The sequence below is a fragment of the Camellia sinensis genome, chromosome 1 (genome assembly GCF_055761805.1).
Source record: "Camellia sinensis isolate YWXY chromosome 1, ASM5576180v1, whole genome shotgun sequence".
NCBI classification, from domain to species: Eukaryota; Viridiplantae; Streptophyta; class Magnoliopsida; order Ericales; family Theaceae; genus Camellia; species Camellia sinensis.
Genome location: NC_138961.1, coordinates 227920693 through 227927356, shown reverse-complemented (window position 1 = coordinate 227927356; position 6664 = coordinate 227920693). Strand labels below are relative to the sequence as shown.

At 37.9% G+C, this 6664-nt stretch overlaps 1 long non-coding RNA gene across 1 annotated transcript in view; it reads right to left on the bottom strand.

Moving 5' to 3' along the window:
• Positions 1 to 1372: 1372 nt before the first annotated feature.
• Positions 1373 to 6664, bottom strand: part of LOC114274004 (uncharacterized) — a 32253-nt gene continuing 26961 nt past the window's right edge. The window contains exon 2 of the long non-coding RNA XR_014345564.1: positions 1373 to 1592. This is a non-coding gene — a long non-coding RNA (uncharacterized LOC114274004). The remainder of the gene's footprint in view (positions 1593 to 6664) is intronic.

Genomic DNA, 6664 nt, shown 5'->3' with positions numbered 1-6664 from the left:
CTCTAAATAAGGTGTTTTAAAAGATTTTTCAAAGAGTTCACCTCTCTTTCATTTATTTTCACTTTGTCCATGCTCAATTTACCAAAAATTGTAATTTTTAATGAAATACGAGCCTCGGAACATCGTAGAAATATTTTCAAAAATATTTTGACAGAGAGGGTTTTAAGGTCTAAAATAATTTTTGTCAAAATAGTTTTGGTCCAAAATGGGGTGTAAGGTTGGGATTTAAAGCTCCTCTTGCTGAAGAAATTAAGCAATTGCACACATAGCCGTCTTCCTCGAGTAATCAACCTGAGGCACCCAAGTCTTAAGGGCGGTCAAAAATAGGGTATCTATAGTTGCCCTTCTTTGACAGAGCTCAAAGTCATGAAATGACGTGAGTGAATGTTAAAGTCCAAAGACGACCCAAACTTGTGCTAATCCTTTCAAGTTATAAGTACAAATTTGGTCTCTCTTTTCAAAGAGATCATTTCAAGACTTGTTTGAGATCAAGCCGTTCAAGCCCTCAATCAAGCCTTTCTTCTCCAAGTTACTCCATTCAAAGACTTGAAGAAATCCATCAACTTGTTCAATTCAACAACAAGCTTCTGCAACCATTGGATTTCAACCCATTTCGAAGATCGAATCAGAGGATTTGTTCTTTTGTAATAGAGCATACCCCGAAGAATTGTACCCATTTATTATAATCAAATAAAATTAATTATTTGTGTATTTATTTCGCATCTTAATTGTAGGATACGAAATTTGTGTTTACAAATTTTGGCACGCCCAGTGGGACCCCTCTGCCTCTTATCTCTTTCTCCTAAAGCATCTTCCCGAAGTCTTGTTTGATCAAGCATAATGGCTTCAAATAAAGTTCAAATTGCTCCGATCAATAAAAACACCAACAAGAATGCCGTTGTCATGACCAACAACAACAACACTTCTACGGTCCAATCACCCATAGCAAGACCAAGGCTACCATTGCTCTCGCCACTCACAGGGTCATGCTGACCACCAATGCAACAAAGCAAGCGCAAGGCTAGTCCCATATATCTATCACGATATCCACGTCTAGGGCTAAGCAAAAGGAAGTGAGGGAATGGAAGAAATCCACTTCTGTCTCAAAGGATTCTCCGCCAGAAGGTTTCTCCCCACACCCAACACCTGTAGCTTTTGATGCAAACTCAAGTATAGGCTCACACTCAGGATCATCTCCTAGTAGTCCTCAACGTTCAATTTCATCGAATCACTCAGATTTGTCTCACTCGGTGGCTATGAAGTCATGACCACTGCTGTCACGACCCAACCCCAGGGGCTTAGGGCTAGAATCGCAACTTACTAAATAATTTCTAATCGTGACAAATTAAGTGACGCAGACGGAGGCAAAATGGAAGTAAGAAAATAATTAAACAGAAAATTAACTTCATTCGACTATTTTGATAAAAGAAAATACATCTATAGGGCTTTTATTTATTTATTATTCAGTGACCGGCCCTCAGTAAAAAAGACAAAAGGAAGAAAAGGAAAGAAAAACAAAATAACAGATCAGCATCAAATTCTTGTACGGGTTCCACTACATGAGGTTACGGGTCTTCCTTACATCTCGTCACCTGAAAGGGTAACAACTATAAGCACACAGCAGAATAAGAAATATTATGCCAAGAGTATCGGGAACACAAAATAGCCATGGATAGTTAGTTAGAATAACTTAATTTGAATAAACAAATTATTTTAAAGTGGCAGAAACTGAAATACAGAAATTATGTAAATAAATAACCATAACTACGGTACATAACAAAACAAAACAGAGGTCATTGGAGTGACAGTCAGAACAGAGGTCAATGGATCCATGACAAACAGAGGACCACAAAGTGGCTAAACAAAGGCCAATGATTATTTAAGTCCCCTAAGGCATTGGACTCTCGTGGTGGTACTTACAAAATATAATTGTTTATAAAACAATTGTGAAATAATTTTTAAATGTTAAACAAACATCTCCATAGGTTTCAATTTAAGCAAATAGAGTTCAGAAAATAATTAATGTAATCAAAATATTAATATAATTTATAAAACATAGATTGCGTAAAATAATTTATGGTAACCCAAAACATACATGAAATATATTATGGTGACTCAAGGTATTATATAACTCACCTTAATATTGAGTCTTACTAATTCCTTTCTATATCCGTTGGTTTTTTGGCCCTTCCCTTGCTCTCTTTTTTGCTGATTCTTTTTTTTTTTCTTCTTTGCTTTTCGTTAGTACTAACTTCACAGCACCTCCCCCCTTTTTATACGCATGACTAGAGGATGACTCATCATACACTAATGGCCCTAAAGTGATAAATTACCTCCCCCCTAATCCTAGGTAGTACAGATGGCTCCCATTCTTTCTCCTCAGCATATTTGCAAATCTTCTTAATTAATTGTCGGTTAATTTGCTTAACTAAATCTATACATGCCACTCTTCTCACATTAATTGGTGATTAACTTAACCCTCAAATAAATCTCTTCATCATATATTTGATAACCACAATGGCAAATTAATTTACATAGCACATATAGCTTATTTATTTTATTATTTCTATTATTATTATTTTTCTTCTTCTTATTATTATTTTGCCTTCATCTTACATTGACCCCAGTTAATCGTACAATAAATTAAATTATACTTTATTGCATACCATCATAAAATTAATTATTTTATTTTACTATTACATATTATTATTATTATATTTATTATTATTATTATTATTGTTATTATTAGTCGCGGTTGGTTCTTGTATTAATTAAATATTTAGGGTGTCATAACTGGCACCACTTCAGTGGAAGAACAATTAGCGACCATGGTTCGTGACATTGACAAGCTCACCAAAACTATAGAAGAGAAAGATCTTCAGATTGCCACCTTGATGAACAAGTTAGAAGCACGAAATGTTGATGAGGCAAGTCAAGACAATTCTTATCCACCTGGCTTTACACCACAAGGCACGTTTGTTAAGAAAGTGAACCCTACATCTAAGTCCAAGCAAGTTGTTGGTGAGGAAACTTGCCATACATCTGTTGCGAGGCAAGCGATTGGTACAAGTAGTCAACCAACATCCATTGCTTCTTTGTCTATTCAACAACTTCAAGACATGATTGCAAATACCATCCAAGCATAATACGGTGGGCTCTCGCAAAGCGCTTTCATGTACTCCAAGCCTTGCACAAAGACGATAGACATTCTTAGAATGCCTAGTGGATACCAACCTCCTAAGTTCCAGCAGTTCGATGGAAAAGGTAACCTAAACAACATGTTGCTCACTTTGTGGAAACTTGCAACAATGCCAGGATAGATGGAGATCTACTTGTCAAACAATTTGTTCGGTCGCTCAAAGGAAATGTCTTTCATTGGTACAACGATTTGGAGGTTGAGTCAATCGACAGTTGGGAGCAAATGGAACGTGAATTCCTTAATCGTTTCTATAGCACCCGCCGTATGATAAGTATGGTGGAATTAACCAATACCAAGCGATGGAAGGACGAGCCTGTGGTAGACTACATCAACCATTGGCGTACTCTAAGTCTAGACTCTGAGATCTCAGTTGTGGAGATGTGCATACAAGGCATGCACTGGGGACTTCTTTATATCCTTCAAGGGATAAAACCACAAACATTTGAAGAGTTAGCTACGTGTTCACATGACATGAAAATTAGCATAGCCAACCATAGCGGGAAAGACCTTTCCATTCTTGAACAAAGGAAAGATAACAAAGAAGTGAAAAAAGGAGGCAAGCCTTTCAAAGGTACCACCAAAGAAGCAATGGTGGTAACCACATCTTCAATCAAGATTTCAACAAAAGACAAGAAGAAAGAAGAAAGGAAGGAAACACGTCTATCTCGAAAAGAACTACAAGAAAAGAAGTATCATTTTCCCGACTCTGACGTACTAGAGATATTAGAAGATTTACTTGAAAAGAAAGTCATTCAACTCCCTGAGTGCAAACGTTCTGAAGAAATAGGTCGTGTGAAGGATCCAAAGTACTACCACTATCATTGGATAGTTAGTCATTCTATAGAAAAATGCTTCGTGTTAAAAGAAGTGCTCATAGACTTGGCCAGGAAGAACAAAATCCTCTTGGACCTTGACGAATTGGTAAAATCCAACCATGCGACGGTTATTGTAGGACTTCCAAATTCTCCATCCTCAAAATCCAAGATGGAAATGTCACAGTCTGTAATTCCAACAGTGAAAGCAATTCCCAAAGTCATCCAGTTTGGTTCATTTGAACCTATCATTATTCAAGTTCCAAATCAAGACAGGTATGTCCATGATGGTTTTAAAGCAGTCTTAACTAGTGGAGAAGATGAAAGTTGGACTCTAGTGACACGAAGGAAGTCACGAAGAAGTAAGTCCAAGACTTAACATTTTTCACTCAAGAAGGTAGAAGAAAAGAAGAACTCCAATCGATATTCCAAAAAGGAGGTGATGAACAAAAGGAATAGTGAAAAGAATACGCAACAAGTAGATAAATTTCTTGAAGAAAACTCGTCTACCCAATCATCCTGCGTGACTTTTTCCCCATTAGGTATTTTGGAGATGACGTGGTTGAGGCAGCTTACATGGTTTTAACCATTGAAGTGGATGTGGAACAAGTTCACGCCATTAAGGCAACGCCAAATAAGGAGGAAATTGATGTCCTGACAACCTTGAAAGAACTACCCTCACGCTTCAGTTTGCGTGAATCGTCTCAACTCCCTAGATCTATTCAACTTGCACTTGTTCAAGTGTTAGAAGATCCTGGAAAATATGACTTTGTTGTTAATGAGCTAGATTATCCCAAGGTGAACTCCATCACTTCTATTCCTTGTTGCACAACAATCACCTTCACTGATGAAGACCTTCAACTAGGTTCAAAGCCACACAATCACCCATTGTTTGTCTTTGGCTTTATTAGTGAACAAAAAGTTAACCGCATCCTTGTTAATGGAGGCTCAGCAGTAAACATCATGCCAAAGTTCACCATGAAGAAACTTGGAATCCCAGTGGACGAGTTAGTCCGAAGTCGTTTGGTTATTCAAGGTTTTAACCAAGGGGGCAACGTGCGATTGGTATGATTCATTTGAGCCTCACCATTGGAGAACTCACAACCAGTACTTTGTTTCATGTCATGGATGCAAGAACGTCCTATAATTTGTTGCTTGGGCAACCTTGGGTCCATGGAAATGGTGTAGTTGCGTCAACTCTCCATCAATGTTTTAAATTTGACCAAGGTGGAATAAAGACGGTGTTAGCAGATGACAAGCTATTTATAGAAACTAAGTCTCACTTCGCTGATGCAAAATTTTATTTGGATTCCAATGGGATACCTGAAGTTATTCCAGCTGAAATCCCTTCTATAAGAAAAGAGAAAATGAATGAAGAAAAGCAAGTTGTATTGGACTTCTCAAGGGAAGACGTATCAAGTGGAAAAAAAGTACCTGAGGTCGCGTCACCACAAAAACAACCTTCATCCTCAAAAGGCCATGCAATGACACAAGTCTTCAGGTATGTACCGAAGTCTCAACGGAAAGAAGGGCAGTTGCCATTTGAAAAAGTCACGACATCTGCAAAAGTTAAAGGAGACTTTGTTCACCCCGCAATAAAAAAAAAGATCTGCAGATACTAAGAGCAGATGCAACAATACCAATTCCATGAGTGGGATTGTCAAGCCTAATCAAACCTCCACTAAAGGGATTTGTTAGGCCTACGCAAAATTCTATCGAACACGACTCTTTACTTGAAATACGAATGGAAGGGTTTGATCCGCAAGCTTACAAGCTTTTAGCCAAGTCAGGTTATGATTTTGCTGATCCCTCATCATTGGGAGAGTTAAGTCTTGAACTTACAGGTGAGAAAGTTCATGGTCTTAATGAAACTCAGAGAAAGTTAAGGCAATAAGGGTATAGGGTGAGCTCTCTAAAGACCGGAGTCGGGTTAATACTAACTGAACCCATTCATATCTCTGCGAAGAGAAAAGGAAAGAAGAAAGACATATAACATATCACTGTGGAAGAAGTGAAGGAAGACAAAAGTCTAAGCCCAACTCCTCGAGTCTCAGTGTTTGACTATATTGAAGCTCATGCACCTCGAACCTCAGTTTTTAATAGGATGAGCACTGTTGATAAGATAGATGAAGGTACAATTTCTCAGCCTTCAGTTTTTAACAGATTAGGCACTACTAAGGAAGGGGGTGAAAAACAAACTTCCTGGTCACGAAAGTCCGTTTTTGTTGGACTTGGTGATATGAATACATCACCTAGAAAAGGCAAGAACAAGAGAAGCACAACAACAATTGAGTTGAATTCTACAAAGAGGGATGATGAGACTCGAAGTTTGATTCCTTCTCGCATGAAACGCATGATGTCACTTGAAGTTAGTGTTGAAGGTCCGCTTAAGGTCAAAAGGCACACTATCATACAAATTGGAGAAGTTAAGACTCAAGTGGAAAGTAAAAGAGAAAAAGAAATTGAACATGTTGTTTCTCACCATGTAACAGTTGAAGAAGGTTCTAGCTCAGATTCAGAGGATGATGATCTCCAAGAAGCTTCTCTAGAACTTAAAGATGGGGGGAAATCAACTGTTGACAATTTGAAAGAACTCAACTTGGGAACTCCTGATGACCCTCTACCAATCTTTGTGGGAAAACTCTTAATGCCT